General features: G+C 41.8%; 2 protein-coding genes across 5 annotated transcripts in view; one reads left to right on the top strand and one right to left on the bottom strand.

Moving 5' to 3' along the window:
- Positions 1-20,490, top strand: part of svild (supervillin d) — a 116,478-nt gene that overhangs the window by 3,389 nt on the left and 92,599 nt on the right. The window contains exon 1 of one of the 4 annotated variants that reach the window (XM_055921997.1): positions 11,755-11,965. The exons of the other annotated variants lie outside the window; for them this stretch is intronic. The gene's annotated coding sequence lies outside the window, so the exon portion shown is untranslated. Of the gene's footprint in view, positions 1-11,754; positions 11,966-20,490 lie in introns of those variants that run through there. 4 annotated transcript variants of the gene reach the window in all.
- LOC129854894 (sperm axonemal maintenance protein CFAP97D1-like) overlaps positions 1-20,490 on the bottom strand; it is a 79,302-nt gene that overhangs the window by 16,053 nt on the left and 42,759 nt on the right. The gene's annotated exons all lie outside the window — the stretch shown is intronic.

The raw sequence follows: 20,490 nt of genomic DNA, 5'->3' as shown, positions 1-20,490 counted from the left end.
ACACCCAGAACAGTTCAGTGTTTTCTACACCCAGAACAGTCAATCTATCAGATACTCAATGCATTGAGTAAGTAATATTTCACAATATTGTGTAAGTATCTGTGACTGCAATCAACAGAATTTTCCAACTGAATAACACATCACTAGTATGTGGCCAATTGGTCTTAACTTCTCACGCCACTATTCCATGTATTCTGCGTTTTGTATCAATACTGTCAAGTGCCAACTCTTCTTAACAGCTGCTAGACCAGTGCTCCATTGAATGTGAATGTCATTCACGCACCGCACTGTTGAATGGAGCCCATACACTGAATGAGCTCGACGTCATAAAAGCTACCTCTATTCTTGTTCCACCCACTGTATTGGCCTTGGCGGTGTGCCCAGAAAACTACCCTAAGTGTTTTGGTTGACAGAGCGTATACTTAGGAGTCTTGGAGAGCCTGAGTTCTCCTCAAAGCAAGGCAGAGACAAAATCTCTGCAAACAATGACTGCGAACGAGCAAGCAGGGGAAATTGTTCTTAAACACACCTGTGAAATCAAAGTTAAAGAAGCTAAAGATAAAACGGAACAAGAATGTGCTGTAGGCCAAGTTGTTTCATACTGTAGTAGTAAGATGTAACATAAGGCAACCATTTTGCCATAGGAGTGAAAGTTTGAGTTCCAAATGGAATGAGGCATGAGCTTAGTTGGCAAAATATTATTTTGGAATCAAGGCATTATCTGTCCATATAGCAGCTCCATGCAAACTGTGTGAAACAAGGTACAAGTAAGTGTAGTGTGTGTGTGTGTGTGTGAGAGAGTACTGTGCACAATGTGTGTGCAGGAGTTAGGCTGGTTTTGTGCAGTAAATTGCTGTCAAGCACTTGTGTGTTATGTCATCATGATGCTGTAGTTAAAGGTATGCATCGCTTTGGGCTGGATGTGCCTGTGTGTAGTTCATACATGCTGAATTACTCTCATCTCAATTAGCCACAAAATCCCAAGTTTGAAAGCAACTGTTTTATGGAAGCTGTGCTGTGGCATTTTACCTACATCTCCCCACATAGGCCAGCCCCCTAGACATTTGAGTTCTAGCCAGTGAGATTCAGCCCCTCGCCGTTTGAATGACCGCTAGTAAGAATCACACACAGACGAGCGAGAGGGGGAGCAATGACGTGGTGCACATTATCTGCAAATTGTTCTATTACTAAACTACCTTGATCACACTGCTATTACAATTCTTATTTTTACTCTGACTGTTGGTCGTTTTGTAGCTACACTGTGGATGTAATGGTATTTGAGGCAGACAAATTTTTATCATGGGTAAAGTAGACACATCTCTGACAGTACTAGTTATGTCACAACAAGCCTTCCAGCCATATCATACCCAACCATCGGCTGGAGTTAAGCAAGAAGGGGAGAAGAATGTTGATGGGTGTCTTGATATACCACATTGTGTTTGGGTAAAAAAAAAAAAAAAACCTAGTACATGCGCATACAAAGCCACGATTTCATAAAGACATGCTGCCCCAGAGAGAACATTCCAGCTCAAACAGCGGAGCATTTCCCAAGCAGGGAGCAGCACTCGTTTTCTCAGACTTTGTTTCTCTGTTTTACCCATCCTTTTATTTTGACCGTATAAATGGCATGGAGACTCCAAACAAGGTGACATTGACTGCATTGTTTGGCAGTTAAGTGGTAAGTGTCACCATCACTCAGCTGAACGTGTGACTGTGGTCCTGGGTGAGGTTGGGTTGCGTACACACGTATCTGTCACTCAACAAATGGGGGAATAGAGAGGATGAGGGTGGCTGGAGAGCCCTATGTTGGATAAAGCTTGGTTTGGTACACCTGAAGTGCTCCGCTTAGATAAGGGGGTATTGAATTTGTTTGATGTTGACAGCCCTCACTTTGCAAAGGGGTTGACTTGTTGCTCAAGCCATATTGCTATTGACACTGCTAACATTCCGGTCCCTGACAGACAATGTAAAAAAAAAAATAGGTTTTTGTGAGGACACTAGATGAAGTTAACACCTCTCCTTTGGGAGATTAAACCTGTCTAACCTCATCCACTAATATCCTTCATTCACATTGTATGACACAAGGTTGCAAAGGGTCGGAACATTTACATGGGAAGTTAAGCCCTGGAATTTGGGGAATTTTGCTTAAATTCATAAAAAAGGTTAGCTTATAAGTGGACCTTTTTTGTGGCATACACAAGGCAATTCTAGGTCTTGTGGCATATTTTGATTAAATTATCCCCAATTCAATGGAATTGCAACCCTCTGCATGCACAGTGAATTCTTCCTTCACATGTGCAGTGCACTCTTCCATCACATGTACAGCTGATTCTGAAGATCTTGCACACTAATGAGATGCTATTGAGCCCACATTACTACACTGCCTGAGACCAGGACTACATGCTTTCTGGTAAGTTTTGATTACAATATTGGGTGGGGTGAATATTTTATATGGCATGCATGATTTTTTTTGTCAACTAGTAAATAGTAGTCTACAGCAAAGTGTGTTTTAAATCATTTACAACTTGAATTTTTTTTCTGCTAGTTAGTTTTTGCTACCATGTGGGTTTTAGCTTGCTTGAGCCTGCTAAATGAGTGTTAATTCACCTGTTTCCATACATGTTTTATTTTAAAACATTTATCTTATGAAGGAGTTGTTTAATCTAACTGCTTAAGTATTTATCTGTATGTGGAATTAAACTTAAAATTGTAAAAAAGTTAATCTTTTACAGGAAAATGCCACTATCTGATGTATGTGAAGAATGCAACAAAGATGCAGAATCATCTGGCCAAGTGCATAAAGTTTCCTCAGCGCTCACAACAAGCAACCTCTGACAAAAGTCCCTCTACTTCTATTCGAGGTGAAAATGATGAATCAGACACCTTACACGGAACCCAAACCGGCTGCGCGCGTGCGCCATTGTGCATAAATATATTTTGTCTCCCCACAACAAACGCGATCACGACACACAGGTTAAAATATCAAAACAAACTCTAAACCAATTATATTAATTTGGGGACAGGTCGAAAAGCATTAAACATTTATGTCAATTTAGCTAGGTAACTTGCTAGCTAATTTGTCCTATTTAGCTAGCTTGCTGTTGCTAGCTAATTTCTCTAGGGATATAAACATTGAGTTGTTATTTTACCTGAAATGCACAAGGTCCTCTACTCACCAATTAATCCACACATGAAATGGTCAACCGAATCGTTTCTAGTCATCTCTTCTCCTTACAGGCTTTTTCTTCTCTGGACTTTATATTGTGATTGGCAACTTTCATAAATTAGGTGCATTACTGCCACTGACCTTGTCTTTAAGTCACATACCCACATGCCATCTCCTCATTGGTTATCTGCTTCTATAAAAGCTATGAGGAGATGGGAGAGGCAGGACTTGCAGCGCGATCTGCGTCAATAGAACTGACTTCTATTTTAACAATTGGCAATGCAGACGCTCGTTGGCGCACGCAATAAAATTATTTTGCAATGCTCGCGCACGTGACGCAACTGGTTAACCTCTGATGCTCACAGGCAATGTGCATTGGAAGAGATTTCAGAATCTTCTTCGCCCAGCATACACCCCTCCAACCAGACATGCTTGTTCTACTCATTTGCTGGATGCAGAGTTCAAGTGAAGGTCTAGCAAATCATAGAGAAAGCAGACTGTATTGCAATCATCTCTGATGGGTGGTTGAATGTTAGTGGCGAAGGAATAATTAACTACATCTCCACATCTCAACCAGTATTCTACAAGAGCACAGACACAAGGGACAACAGACACACTGGTCTCTACATTGCAGATGAGCTGAAGGCAGTCATCAATGACCTTGGACCACAGAAGGTATTTTCACTGGTGACAGACAATGCTGCAAACATGAAGGCTGCTTGGTCTAACATGGAGGAGTCCTACCCTCACATCTCACCCATTGGCTGTGCTGCTCATGCATTGAATCTGCTCCTCAAGGACATCATGGCACTGCAAACAATAAATACACTTTACAAGAGGGCCAAGGAAATGGTTAGGTATGTGACGGGTCATCAAGTTATAGCAGCAATCTACCTAACCAAGTAAAGTGAGAAGAATAAGAGCACCACATTGAAGCTGCCCAGCAACACCTGTTGGGGTGGTGTTGTCATCATGTTTGACAGTCTCCTGGAGGGGAAGGAGTCTCTCCAAGAAATGGCCATATTACAGTCTGCCGATATGGACAGCCCCATCAAGAGGATCCTCCTGGATGTATTTTGGGAGAGAGTGGTAAGCAGCCTGAAATTCCTGAAACCTATAGCAGTAGCCATTGCACGGATTGAGGGAGACAATGCCATCCTGGAGGATGTTCAGACTCTGCTTGCAGAAATGACAGTGAAGATGAGGCCTCAGAGTCTGATGTTCAAGAGGTGGACATTGAGGAGGTCCAGGGAGAAGACATGGAAGCCTGAGAGGAAGACGACCAAGGCTTTACTTCCTAGATTATCATTTTACAGATGTATGTTAAACGTTTTTGGGAGATGCGATGGATCCTTGGGGATCATTCAATATTCCCTTTCTTTTGGTGTTCAGTGGAATCATCCCATGTGAAGTCAACTCATTTTATTCAAGTTCAATTTGTAACTAAATTGTTCTGTCTCCATATGATATGGTAAATGTATCCAATGCAAAAAGATCTACATTTTAAATGGTATTAATATTAATTTGTGTGTATTTCCATTAATTCAAATATATTTCCACAACATTTTCACCTCTGACTATTCCCCAAAATGTGCAACCCGAATGACACCTGACAAAAACATTGGCTGGCTTTGATCCATTGCCATCAGGCTGAAGGGCCATTAGTGTACCTACATTGATGCAAGTATGATGTCAAGGTTGAATAGCTAGTAACTATACGGAACAAAAATATAAGTGCAACATGCAACAATTTCAAAGATTTTACTGAGTTAAAGTTCATGTAAGGAACAGTTAATTGTAATAAATTCCTTAGGCCCTAATCTATGGATTTCACATAACTGTGCAGGGGCGTAGCCATGAGTGTGCCTGGGAGGATGTAGGCCTCATCTACTTGTGACCTAGGCCCACCCACTGAGGAGCCAGGCCCAGTAAATCAGGCTTTATTACCGACCAATATACTACTCAGTATCATCAACTGTCTGGGTCACGATCCCGCAGGTGAAGAAGCCGAATGTGGAGGTCCTGGAGTGGTTACACGTGGTCTGCTGTTATGAGGCCCGTTGGACGTATTGCCAAATACTCTGAAACAGTGTTGGAGGTGGCTTGTGGTAGATAAATGAACATTCAATTCTCTGGCAACAGCTCTGGTGGATATTCCTGCAGTCAGAATGCAAATTGCACACTCCCTAGACTTGAGACATCTATGGCGTTGTGTTGTGACAACGGCACATATTAGTGCCCTTTTGTCCCCAGCTCAAGGTGCACCTGTGTAATGATCATGCTGTTTAATCAGCTTCTTGATATGCAACACCTGTCAGGTGGATGGATTATATTGGCCAAGGCAAAATGTTCACTAACAGGGATGTAATCAAATTGGTGAACAACATTTGAGACACAAGATTTTGTGCATATGAAACAATTCTGGAATCTTTTATTTCAGCTCATGAAACATGGACTAACACTTTACATGTGACGTTTATATTTTTGTTCAATGCATTCAGAAAGTATTCAGACCTGTTGACATTTTCCACATTTTGTTACAATACAGCCTTATTCTAAAATGGATTACATTGTTTTCCTCACCTCATCAATCTATACACAATACCCCATAATGACAAAGTTAAAAAAGGTTTTCAGAAATGTTTGCAAATGTATTAAATAAAAAACAGATCACATTTACATAAGGATTCAGACCCTTTACTCAGTACTTTGAAGCACCTTTGGCAGTGATTGCAGCCCCGACTCTTCTTGGGTATGATGGTACAAGCTTGGTCACGATCCCGCAGGTGAAGAAGCCGAATGTGGAGGTCCTGGAGTGGTTACACGTGGTCTGCGGTTATGAGGCCCGTTGGACATATTGCTAAATCTGAAACAGCGTTGGAGGCGGCTTGTGGTAGAGAAATTAACATTCAATTCCCTGGCAACAGCTCTGGTGGACATTCCTGCAGTCAGAATGCAAATTGCACACTCCCTAGACTTTAGTGGGAGTGTGCAATTTCTCCCATTATTCTCTGCAGATCCTCTCAAGCTCTGTCAGGTTGAATGGGGCGCGTCGCTGCACAGCTATTTTCAGGTCTCTAGAGATGTTTGATGGGGTTCAAGTCCATGCTTTGGCTGGGCCACTCAAGGACATTGAGACTTGTCCCGAAGCCCCCCCCCTGCTATGTCTTGGCTGTGTGCTTATGGTCGTTGTCATGTTGGAAGGCAAACCTTAGACTGGGGGGTGGAGGTCCTGAGCGCTCAGGAGAAAAAGTGATATTTCCTTAAAAAAATATTTGTTATAAATTAGCAAATATTTTCTAAAGACCTGTTTTTGCTTTGTCATTATGGGGTATTGTGTGTAGATTGATGAAGGAAAAAATAATTGTATCCATTTTAGAATGATGCTGTAACAAAATGTAAAAGTCAAGGGGTCTGAGAACTTTCCGAATGCACTGCATGTTATAAAAGCATACTATATTGTACGTGCAATACGTTTAAAGTTGTGGATGGCCACAGGAAGATCAGAATCATTTTTTATTCCGAACGGCACTTGTACTTGACTGTTCAGTCCGAGAATAGTCGATTCAATACAGTACAGTCAATCAATAACCCTGGTTATGCCTGCATTATTTGATAGTTCAGAAACAAGTGCCCACTGGATATTCAATAGTCAGTAGGCACTTTGAGAATGTTTGAGTAATCATATGCAACTGGTCATTTAAAGATAATTTCCTGGATTGTGAGGGGCTTAAATGAGCCCAAAACCTAATTTAAATGCCTTGATATATTACATAGGAATACATTGTATATTGTTCGACTGCAAAATGTAAAAAAAAAAATAATAAATGGTCTAACTGCGACCTTTTTAAACAAATCCCCCGACCCATCCTTTTTCCTCAGCAGTCAACGGGGGTGGGGAACCATAATGGCCGTCTCGGCAGGCAGTTTCACTCTGTAAATATTTACAGTGAGTGGAGGGGATGTGACAATATGAGCAATAGGAACTCCCAGGGGAAGGATGCTTGGGTTAGCCAGGAGGCTAATCTCCTCTAAGACATATTTGTAAATCTGGTTAGTAGTTTGTGGACATTGTAAAGCGGCCACTCTCTCAAAAAGAAGATAATAGAAGATAAAGAAGATAAAGCTAATTTGGCCTGTGATTTAGTATATGCGAAGTGTGTGAATTCAGTAATTGATGACACAGTGACATTGAGCATATGTTGACAATCAGTCCAACTATGATTTGAAGTGTATATATCTGGACAGCATTTCTGATACAACGAGCGACACTAAGACTAATGAGCCAGGATCTGACTGCATATGGAGTCATAGTAAAAGCCTTGTTTGGGTCTCTGGATTGTTCTCTGAAGTACTGCAGTCCATACATGACACTTGAAAAAACATTGTAGTCGACTGGACAGAATGTCCACTTCATCTAATTGGCCTCATTCATACTTGGATCATTATCCAGCCAATCATCATCATCATAAACTTTTCATAAGAGGGCACAAACTCTGACGCAGCTCTGGTGGCGATGCAAATGATCGACCCTTTTATTTCCATTCAGGAAACCTCACATTACAGGAGAAACTCCTGCATCAGCCTACGTATGTTTCCAGTTTCTACATAGTTCATATTTAGCAAGTAGGCTATCTGGTTTTGTTTGTGTTTCAATGGGAATTACCTGTTAATCCCACATCTGGTAATTCCTTCCTTTAGCATGTAGTTGAGCTGTGGTTGATTTTGTAGCATTTTGTTTTATAAAAGTCAACTGTCAGGCCTGGTCCCATAAAGGTTCAGTTTGTTTTACTGTATCTCTGGGCCCTAACCCATCAACTGCAAAGTAGGCTATCAAGTAGAAAGTAGGCTAGCTGATTTTGGTGCGTTGTCCAGAAGGGTTAAAATCTGATGTACTGTATCTCTGGGATTTACTAACCCATCCCCCTCTGCCTGTACAGAAGACCCCCTAACGGCGACCCCTCGTTAGAGTTCCAGCAGTCCAGATGGTGTCTGGTGGATGCCCCGAGATCCCATGAGTTGGATAGGCTGGATGAATCATTCCACCTCGCTATGTTCCCCCCCCCACTATCCGCCTCTTTCTTCCTTCCTTTCCTCTCTCTCCCTCTCTGTCTGGATGTCTTTGTCCTCTACAGTAGGCCAGACTGAGGCTGTAAAGTGACATTCCTCTACATCTAACCTGAGACTGTTGCATTGACGTAAGCTATTTTGACGGTTTCCACAGAGAGAGCATTTTAACGTGGTCTCTTTTTTGATATCCTAGAGTAACCACCTTTCCAATTTTAGTCTGTCAGTTTTTCCAATCTGCAATGCAGTTTCCCCAAGGGGTGCTCTTGGGAAACACTACCAGGAGAGTGCTTATATCATTTTTATCAACAATATCACTGTGATCCAAAGAAGCGCATTGTATATAATTTAAATTTTTATTTTTATAGATTGACATTTTTAAAACGTACTGGAGTAAGGAGTCAGTTCGTTTGTCAATTTTAGTGTTGAAGGCTACCAAGGATGTGTATATACAGTAGATGACTGACTGGGTTCTGTTTTGAATCCACCACGCCTCCATCTTGGCACTACCCCCACCATTGTAAAAAAATATATATATATTTTGGAAGCTATGGAAATACATTTTATTAATCATTACTACATTTGTTTTTGCCACATTTATTATATTAAACACCTTAATGCATATTTTAATTATATTATGTGAGCTGAACTTAAATATATTAAAACATTTTCCTTGAAGTATACTTTTTTGAAAGTTCTAATGTTACTGTCTCCACAACACATTTAGTTAAATACATGTAATTTTGTCCTTTAACATTTTAATTGAGATACTGTAGAACTCCTTTCATTATTATGGAGGACTGCTCCTTCTGGGGAGTATATTGGATGGCTGACCGGTGGTTTCAAAGCCTGTCATTTGCTAGTACACAGCATCAGCAATCCAGGGTTTATATAAGTCATTGAAGGCTACTCAAGCCAAGGTAACCCAGTGAATTTTTTTTGGGGACAAAGGGTGTTTATTTGATGAAGGGTGCGGACGTGTGTTAGTAAGATACTACATTGCTCTCATAAAGACTTCCTGTGTGTCTACTCTGGCTGCAGTAGCCCTTTGAGAACAGTCCAGCTGGGCACGCCACGCATGGTATGAGTTTGTCTGAGCGCCGGTTACGGGGAATTCCCGATCTGCCAGTCTGATAATGGACACAAAAACACACCACCCTTCCTCTTTGATAATACAGTGCATTCAGAAAGTATTCACAACCCTGGCCTTTTTCCACATTTTGTTGTGTTACAGCCTTAATTTAAAATGTATTCAATTTAGATTTTGTCACTGGCCTACACCCAATACCGCATAATGCCAAAGTGGAATTAGGTTTTTAGAAATCTTTACAAATGAAAAATAACCTCTATGTTATGGCAAATAAGTTAAGGATTAAAAATCTGTTTAACAAGTAACATAGTTTGCACTACTGTTTAACATGATTTGAATGACTACCTCATCTCTGAACTCCACAATGATCTGTAAGGCCCCTCAGTTGAGCAGTGAATTTCAAACACAGATTCAACCACAAAGACCAGGGAGGTTTTCAAATGCCTCTCAAAGTAGGGCCCCTATTGGTAAAGCAGACATTGAATATCCGTTGGAGCATGGTGAAGTTATTAATTACACTTTGGTTGGTGTATCAATACACCCAGTCACTACAACAATACAGGTGTCCTTCCTAACTCTGTTGCCGGAGAGGGAGGAAACCCCTCAGGGATTTCACCATGATAGGAGAAAACTGAGGATTGGATCAGCAATATTGTAGTTAATCCACAATACTAACTTAATTGACAGAGTGAAAAGGAAGCTTGTACAGAATAACATAATTCCATAAGCACAGACAAAATTCTAGAGGAAAACCTGGTTGTCTGCTTTCCACCAGACACTTGGAGATGTCACCTTTCAGCAGAACAATAACCTAAAACGCAAGGCCAAATCTACACGAGTTGGTTACCAAGAAGACCGTGAGGGGTCCTGATTGGCCGAGTTACAGTTTTGACTTAAAGACCTGAAAATGGTTGTCTAGCAATGATCAACAACTAATTTGACAGAGCTTGAAGGATTTTGAAAAGAATAATGGGAAAATATTGCACAGTCCAGGTTTGGAATGCTCTTAGAGACTTACCCAGAAAGACTCACAGCTGTAATTCCTCCCAAAGGTGCTTCTACAAAGTATTGACTCAGGGGTGTGAATACTTTTTGTAAATTAGATTTCTGTATTTCATTTTCAATAAATTTGCAAACATTCCTAAAAACATGTCTTCACTTTGTCATTATGGGGTATTGTGTGTAGATGGTTGAGTAAAAATATATATTTAATACGTTTTGAATACAGGTTGTAACACAAAGTGTAATAAGTCAAGGGGTATGAATACTTCCTGAAAGCTCTGTAGGCCGTCTGTGTGTCGTAATGCACTGTATTGCGTACTTCTGTGTGGTACTTAGACACTGTGCTGTAGACAAGGGTACAATGTGCTGCTGTGCAGATACAGGCCCACATATTTTTGTCTGTTTTCAATTCTTTTCCTTCATGTTTGACTAAGGCAAACAGAAAGCCGGAAGACTGGGACAAAGGGGATCACTAAGAAACCAGAGCACAAATCGAGGAATAGAATTTAACAGTGCTTTCCTATTGGGTGTGTCGTGTGTAAACCACATTACCACAGTGTGTATTTGGGAAACAATAGCCATTGTCTCTCAAAGGCACTCCTGAGGAATTAAAGGAAGCAACCCACTTTTTCAGTGTACCTACAAGCTTTCACTGTATCAGTAAATACAACAGAACCCAGTCAGTTTAAATATACATAACTTTACAGTTATAAAGGCAAAACGGAGTTGAGGGGCATGACTAGGCTTGGTTGTTATGTCAACAGCAGACAGTGGGTGGCTGGTTAGTCAGTGGGACTGTGTGGGTTAAAGGGATCTGGCTGGGGAGGAGTGTGTGTCTGTGTTTGACGGATTTGCCTCAGACCTTGTTTTTACCCCATCCTGCGCTCCCCTTTCAACCTCCTCACCCCCCGGTATCACCAGACAAGAGCCTCTTGGCACCCTGGTGACTCATGCCCCACAAAACAGAAAATCTGCCCCCACAACACCCCCTTCCCTTACTCCCCCCCCCCCCCCTCCCTTCCCCTCTCTATTCCCACCAACTAAAGCACAAGGAAGGGATGAGTCACATCAATAAAGGGGCTTGCCATGCAAAACCCGCCCAAGCTGTCAGCGTTCCCTTTAAAGCTCTTTATTAGCAGAATAACCTCTTGGAGGAGTGGATACTAGTGTTAAAAGTTTCTGCAATTGTAATTAAGCCCTCGTTTTGCCGATGATGGCACTCTGGGCCCTTAAACTGCCATACGATGAGCATCAGCCTCTATGGCTTTGTAATGGGAAACACATTGGTTTTCCAGTATGCGGTCTATTACGGTATGGGGTGGAAATGCATGGCACCATGGCCCCGCCCCTATGGCGTTTTTCGCCTGTGGTTGGTTAAATAGTTTTGGCCTAAGCTGCTGCTTAGCACATGTAGATGTCAGATAGCGTTATTGGATTACGGGCTGATGACCCATACTGAGCTTCGTCTCCTCTCGCTGCCTGGTCACATGACCCGTCTGGATTCGCACACTGCTAGAAACGGGACAGGAAACTCAGACACTTTTGCTGCTGTCCGGAGATGTGCGTCTGCCGGTCTTAGCTTGACACTTTTTCCTTAACATTATTTTCAACTAGAGGCGTAGTGTAGCCTACAGGAAAAGGTAAGGCTCTATTTTTCATAAGATACTGTAATATCTCAGTGGCATACCCTATTTCTCTCACTCCTTTTATTCTCCTCTCTGTGGGTGCTTGCACTTACTGGCCTCGCCTGTTTGCTTGCTGTCTTCAACAGCTGAACACTGGCACCTGGTTTTCTCACTGTGGACAAAAGTTTCCACCCTCCTCCCTCAGGAAGAATGTGAATGTCAGGAGCTGGCGATTTGTTTAACTGGCTCTTCCCAGGGTGCAAAGGGAAGGAAGCCTATGCTTGAATGTCTCTATGGGGTTGTTCCACTTCAAAAGTCACAAGAAAGACATTTTCGACACCCACCATCTCCGATTGTTTTGAAATCGTTTCTGTAGTTTGGGAACAATTAGCATTCCTGAAACATTATTTTGTTGAAATATTTGATCTCTGAAATTAGGTTGAACTTTTTTTTTTTTTACATACCCAAAAGTAACTGCTATTCATGTGTAATTACATGATTCTGACATGCCAAAACTTGGTATCTTTGGAAAGAAGACATCTGGGAGATAATAATAATAATAATAAGAAGAAGAAGATAAAAGTTACGTAGTTCAGAATACACAAGACCAAGCACACACAAAGAACTTTTTATTTTTTAATTTTTTAAAGTTATCTTTCATTGACAAGTTATAAGTGAATTAATGATGCCCAGACCTGGAAACGCATCAGATGGCTTCCACAACATGCGAACGATATCAGAAAAATGGAATTGATAGACCTAACAACTAGAAATGGGCAGCTGTTTTAGTAAGTTGTGTCAGGTGTGGTTACGGGACGTTTCCAAGTGTCCCTAAACATCTCCAAAGTGGCATATGTCTGTAAATTAGAAAATTCCAGTGATATTACATATTTGCAATCCCTAAATGTGATTTGTTCAGTATAAAAACATTTTTTTTTATCAGCCTCACTCAAACATTGGTGTTATAGAGTATCCAGGGTACATTCAAGTGTCCTTTCAACCTCCAAAGTTTCCGAATGTGGTAATTTCTGCACAGTGGATGTGCCTAAAAGTTATTGTTAACTATAAAACTACATTTCTTGTGGTGGTGTCGGGACATTCAGGGGCTATCCAAGTGTTTTCTCAACCTCTTCAAAGTGCCTGAACATTTAGCCCAGGCATATCCAATGTATTGGTCCCACATACAAATGAACTGTTTACAAAACAATATTAAAGCAACAGATATACATAAAGATATATAAACATTTCTTATCATACACAAACTTGTTTACACACGTCCTTCACTAAAAGGGGTGCAAAAATAGAAATAAACAAAACAATTTACCGAGGGTGTTCGTTTTACATCCCAGGTGTAGATGATTAGATTTCACTTTCACTGTTGCTTGTGCATTTCGTGATTAGTCTTTGAAGCAGTCCCTGTCTGCCAGGAAACACACAGCGAACTGGCATTTCGGACAGAAGATCTGGCATTTAACCCCATCACCTGTGTTTTGTGCAATGCTTGCAGTTGTTCCTTTTGGCATGTGTGTTGAATAGTGGCACTCGCCTTGAGTGGGGGGGGATTGTAATGGTTGTGAGGTTGCTTTGAGCCCCCAATTCAACCATTTCCAAAACCAGCTGCTCTCGGTCAAAGCAAAAAGGTTGGCCTTCCATCTGCTTGTGGAGAATGAAAACATTTACTGTAGCATTGTTCACAAAGTAGTAAAAAAATAAGTATTCTACCACTTCCTGGTCTTGTGGAGGCTACTACCAGGTCGACACCCCCCATGCTGCCATTGTCCCCATTCCTGTGAAGGACTACATTCTTCCTTTTTCACCCTCCTTGAGACATTGTTGTTGAATGCCTTATGCTGTATGGTGAGCATGGTTACTTTCCTAGTGTCCTTCCATTTCACAAAAAGCAGCTTGTGAGTTCTGATCCAATGTATGGTCCCCCCTCTCCGCTGTCTTTGTCATGACCTTTACCTTGGTCTTGGGGAAACAGATATTCTTAGAGGCTTGTGGCACCATTTGCCCTATTTTCTTTTTCAACAGGTCTATCAAAAGTGGATGCAGAACCATCCGATGAGATGACTGACATAGCAGTGGGGGGTGAAGACCTTGACCGGCGGGGGCACTTGCTGGGGAGGGGTGGCTCCCAAATGTCATCATCCAAATCCTCTGCATCCTCTAAAGGGATATATTGTTGTAAGACACACGGAATTACAGTTGACTAAATTTACAAAACGACATTACTGTAAAGTAAAAACACCAAGTCTAAACTTTATCTGTACTGTGACTCACATAGGTGTGAAGGACACACTCCCAATCGATAACAGTAACAAAATGTAGTAAAGTATGGGCATGAGAGTTTAGTGGCCTCAAGTTACAAGGATGAAACAGAACAGCAAACTGAACTAATATGAAACATAGAAAATAACTACTTTGGAATTATATAACATTGAAATGACTTGTTACATAGATCTATGTAAACCAAATCCAAAGCACAAATAGCAGACAAGTTGTTAAAAACGATATACATACAGGAAATTCATGAAAATAATTTACTTACAGGTCTAAAAGTGGTTCCAATCCTTCTAGAAAGCAATCTTCGTTGGCCGAGGCGGAACACTCATTGTCCAAATTGCTCCCCTCATCCGAGTCCGACCAGTATTTTATTCAAAGGTTCTATGTCGGTATGTTTATTCATAGCTGCTGCCTTTTTAGCTTCCTGTTCGATATTCTTTAACTTTTTCTCCCCCATAAGAAGCCATCTTTTATGCTAAAGCGATGAATTTAAAGTGATGAAATCTGTTCACGATGTAATGTAGCGTGCTCGGTGCGTCTCATCTCTGAGCCAGGTAGCAATAGTTTGCATTACGCATTAAAGGTTCTTGGCGTTGTTTTGTCCCACCCAGATCAACTGTATATCCCTGGAAAGCTTATCCCATTGGCTACAATAAATAGGCCATAGTAGCGAAAGTAATTACAATTTAGCAAAATAACACTGGAGTGATAGATATGCAGATGATGATGATGGTGATGTGCAAGTAGAAATACTGGTGTGGAAAAGAGCAGAAAAGTAAATAAAAACAATATGGGGATGAGGTAGGTAGATTGAATGGGCTATTTACAGATGGGCTATGTACAGCTGCAGTGATCGGTTAGCTGCTCCGATAGCTGATGTTTAAAGTTAGTGAGGGAAATATAAGTCTACATTTTTGCAATTCATTCCAGTCATTGGTAGCAGAGAACTGTAAGGAAAGGCAGCCAAAGTAGGTGTTGGCTTTGGGGATGACCAGTGAGATACACCTGCTGGAGTGCGTGCTACGGGTGGGTGTTGTTATCGTGACCAGTGAGTTGAGATGAGGCGGAGCTTTACCTAGCAACGACTTATAGATGACCTGGAGCCAGTGGGTCTGGCGACGAATATGTAGCGAGGGCCAGCCGACAAGAGCATACAGGTCGCAGTGGTGGGGCTTTGGTGACAAAACGGATGGCACTGTGATAGACTGCATCCAATTTGCTGAGTAGAGTGTTGGAGGCTATTTTGTAAATGACAGTGCCGCAGTCAGGTCGCAATTGTAAATGAGAACGTGTTCTCAATTTGCCTACCTGGTTAAATAAAGGTTAAATAAAAATAAAAAAAAGTCGAGGATCGGTAGGATAGTCAGTTTTACGAGGGTATGTTTGGCGGCGTGAGTGAAGGAGGCTTTGTTGCGAAATAGGAAGCCGATTCTAGATTTAATTTTGGATTGGAGATGTTAAAAAAGAGTCTGGAAGGAGAGTTTACAGTCTAGCCAGACACCTAGGTATTTGTAGTTGTCCACATATTCTAGGTCAGAACTGTCCAGAGTAGTGATGCGGGCGGGCGGATGCGGGCAGCGAACGGTTGAAAAGCATGCATTTAGTTTTACTAGCGTTTAAGAACAGCCATGGAAGGAGTGTTGTATGGCATTGAAGCTCATTGGGAGGTTTGTTAACACAGTGCCCAAAGGAGGGCCAGATGTATACAGAATGGTGATGTCTGCGTAGAGGTAGATCAGGGAATCACCCGCAGCAAGAGCGACATCGTTGATATGTACTGAGAAAAGAGTAGGCCCGAGAATTGAACCCTGTGGTACCCCCATAGAGACTGCCAGAGGTCCGGACAACAGGCCCTCCGATTTGACACTCTGAACTCTGTCTGGGATGTAGTTGGTGAACCAGGTGAGGCAGTCATTTGATAAACCAAGGCTGTTGAGTCTGCCGATAAGAATGCGGTGATTGACAGAGTCGAAAGCCTTGGCCAGGTCGATGAAGACTCGGTGGATATTCGATGTTGCCATTTAAGTCATACATCATCAAATAACATTGGCAATAGGCTAGATGTGTTCCTACCAATGTAAGGATTAATGTAATTCCCCCTCCCCATGTAGCTATAGCTCAAATACAGACCAAATCGAAGCTTACCTTGTAAGATGTTTGCTGAAAACATTGTGTAAAATAAATATTTTGACTCTCGGGGCTGGTGATCAATAACGATAGGTCACAGGCAGACAAATAAGACATCCTCATGATCTGTGGAGTCCCGGCTTTCGGTGTGTATCGACATATTCCCCGTTTATTTCGTTATTGCGTCACAACGCTAACTGTAATGTAGGTAGCAGCCATCTTGAAATGAGGTCATCGGCTCAGCCTGCCCTTATACATTTGTATGCCCATATGGTAGTAAGTAACACCAAAGATTTTAAGTCACAGATCAATATCCAAGATACTCAGCTTCCCGCAAACACCCTGCTTTTGCAGATAGAGGCTACCATTCTCATACCAGACTGAATTGAATAAGAAAAATCGAATAAGGTCCCCAAATATGATTGCACCCAATTTGACCTTTTCTAATTTATAGAATTCAGATAATATTCAAGAATTATAGTATACAACATTCAATTTGGACCAAACTTCTTCCTACCAATGAGTAAGACATGAGTAATCCAATAACATGGTCAAAAGCCACCCACATACTCCCCACACCCTATGCCAATCCCACCCCAACAACCAGTATACAGTATCAGTTCTCTGACAAGTAGTAGGAATATGCAGTTTGGAGTATTGCTTCTTCATACTATGCAGTGTTCCCCTGTTCAGAGTCATTTGTCATTATTTACCATAAATTTAGTCCGAAAGTACCAGATGCCGCTGTTATTGCTGTTCTCTCCTAGATCAAATTACATTTCAACAAAATGTTTCAGGAAAGCCATTCTTATCTGTTTCTAACCACTGAAATGATTGTGGGTGATCTTGGCTTGGCATGCTGAAATTACATGGAATGAATATGGCTCAAGACATGATTGGACACGATTAGGCTATAACTATTAGGCTTAGGAGCTCTTCCTCAGTTTTATAACTGCAAAGCATTTTCACTCAACAGATATTCCAGACTTTCCAAAGCATTGGGCTTTACATCTGTTTCAAACAAGTGTTTACGTGCATGTTAGTGCATCGCTTCACTTTAAACCAATTAATTGTCAATTGAGTGTTTGTGTTATGAACTACACTTGGTCATTAGCCTAACATGGTAATTGAGTGTCTTGTTAAAAAGGTGTTACCATGAATCAGCATTTAGGGCCAGTGTTCATTACATTGGTGCTGCGACTCCTGTCATTTAGAGACTGATGTCTTGCTGTGGTTTCTGTGGTAGATTTGAAAGGGGTAGTGCAACTAACTGATAACCATTTGATAGATGAACTGACAAGAGCTTGTGTACAACCAGAATTGTGCCTTTTTTGAATAGATACCCCAGTTTTGACATTCCTTTGAACTAATTCCAAGAGTGTTACTGTCAGAAATGCATACAGCCAAAGCAGTTGTTTCCCCTTGCTCCCAAATTGATCCAAGGGTGGTGGCTGCATTCCTGCCCCGTGTTCTTGTGTGGACATGCGAGTTCCTAAAGAATCTGAAGACTAATGGACTACAGGTCAGTTTGGCCCCCGATGCAGCCTTTATGCCTGGGCCTTGTCCCAGACCTATAAAGAATGAACGCATGAACTTGTTCATAAATGCAGCTAACCTCCAAGGTCCTGTGTGTGGTATGTTTTTCCAAAGATGGCTCGTTCTTCACACGTTTAGATATTGACACCTGTGAGGTGGACTAGGAAATGGGATCCTGTCGTGTTGTGACCCACCCTCCCTTCAACGGTTCTTGTTGTTGTATGAAATGGTGCTGTTGCATGTGTAGCTGGTGAGAAATCGCTTACAACACTCAGCTGTTGTAATCCGTAAATCAGCTGTGATTATCATGAATAGCATAGTTGCTAAATCATAGCCGCTGCTAAATCATAGCTGCCCCCCCTCCAAAAAAGTGGGAGAATCTGAAATTCCAAAAATGTCATGGCATGACACCCCTATTTTGTTAAAATGTTTGAGTCACTGAGATAGCATAAGGCATAAGCCATAGCAAAATGTGTATAATCGCAGGAAACCAGCTTTAAAACATCCAAATGTCTCCAGCAAAGAGGAGAGCCTCTAAAACTGCACCATTGCCCCCCCCCCCCCCCCCCCCCCCTTAATTTGCAAACTGCTATGGTCCTTTACCTCGAAGACCAGTCACTAAAGTAGCCTGATCCTGTCCCTTTTTGCCCCCACCCCCTCACACACCCACACACACTCATGTCGACAGTCCCACTATCACCTGCACCTATTAATGTACACGGTGAACTATGAACTCTATCTGCTTTGTAAGCTTTCAAACCAGGGAAGGGTGCATTTACAGCAGTGGTGGAAAAAGTACCCAATTGTCGTACTACTAAAAGTAAAGATACCTTAATATAAAATGACACAGGTAAAAGTGAGTCACCCAGTAAAATCCTACTTGAGTAAAAGTCTAATAGTATTTGGTTTTAAATGTACTTAAGTATCAAAAGTTAATGTTATTGCTAAAATCTACTTAAGTATCAAAAGTATAATTCATTTCAAATTCCTTATAATAAGCAAACCAGACGGCACCATTTTCTTATTTATTTATTTACGGATAGCTAGGGGCATGCTCCAACATTCAGACATTTCCAAACGAAGCATGTGTTTGGTGAGTCCGCCAGAGCAGAGGCAGTTGGGATGACCAGGGATGTTCTATTGATAAGTGTGTGAATTAAACCATTTTCCTGTCCTGCTAAGCATTCAAAATGTATCGAGTACTTTTGGGTGTCAGGGAAAATGTATGGAGTAGAAAGTACTTAAACATGTTTTTTTTTAAAGGAATGTATTAAATTAAAAGTTGTCAAAAATATAAATAGTAAAGTACAGATATCCAAAAAAAACTACTTATGTAAAAATACTTGAAAGTACTACTTAAGTACTTTACACCACTGATTGACAGCACTTTATTTGAACATCATGTACGTTCAAGTTTTGATCAAGCGGACTGGAATATGTTCAGATCAGCCTCAGAGGACAATATTGACCTATACGCTGACTCGGTGAGTGCGTTTTATAAATAAGTGCATTGGAGACGTCATACTCACTGTGACCATTTATAACCTACCCTAACCAGAAACCGCGGATGGATGGTGGCATTCGCGTAAAACTGAAAGCGCGATCCACCGCATTTAACCATAGAAAGAAGTTTGGAGATATGGCTGTATATAAACAGTGTGGTTATTCACTCCGCAAGGCAATCAAACAAGCGGAATGCCGGTACAGGGACAAGGTGGAGTCGCAATTCAACGGCTCATACATGAGACGTATGTGGCAGGGTCTACAGGAAATCACGGACTACAAAAGTAGAACATTTAAACTTGTTAACCCTCGCAAGGCTGCTGGCCCAGACGGCATCCCTAGCCGCGTCCTCAGAGCATGCGCAGACCAGCTGGCTAGTGTGTTTACAGACATATTTAATCGCTCCCTATCCCAGTCTGTTGTCCCCACATGCTTCAAGATGGCTACCATTGTTCCTGTAACCAAGAAGGCAATAGATAACTGAACTAAATGACTACCGCCCCGTAGCACTCACTTCTGTCATCATGAAATGCTTTGAGAGGCTAGTCAAGGATCATATCACCGCCACCCTAGATCCACGTCAGTTTGCATACTGCCCCAACAGGTCCACAGATGACGCAATCGCCATCACACTGCACACTGCCTTAACCCATCTGGACAAAAAGAATACCTATGTAAGAATGCTGTTCATTGACTACAGCTCAGCATTCAACACCATAGTACCCATCAAGCTGGAGGCCCTGGGTCTCAACCCCTCCCTGTGCAACTGGGTCCTTGACTTTCTGACGGGCCACCCCCAGGTTGTGAAGGTAGGAAACAACATCTCCACTTCGCTGACCCTAGACACTGGGGCCCCACAAGGGTGTGTGCTCAGCCCTCTCCTGTACTCCCTGTTCACCCACGACTGCGTGACCATGCACGCCTCCAACTCAATCATCACGTTTGCAGACGACACAACAGTAGTGGGTTTGATTACCAACAACGACGAGACAGCCTACAGGGAGGAGGTGAGGGCTCTCGGAATGTGGTGTCAGGAAAACAACCTCTCACTCAACGTCAATAAAACAAAGGAGATGATCGTGGACTTC

The sequence above is a fragment of the Salvelinus fontinalis genome, chromosome 1 (assembly GCF_029448725.1).
Source record: "Salvelinus fontinalis isolate EN_2023a chromosome 1, ASM2944872v1, whole genome shotgun sequence".
NCBI classification, from domain to species: Eukaryota; Metazoa; Chordata; class Actinopteri; order Salmoniformes; family Salmonidae; genus Salvelinus; species Salvelinus fontinalis.
This window is presented reverse-complemented; position numbering and strand designations above follow the sequence as displayed.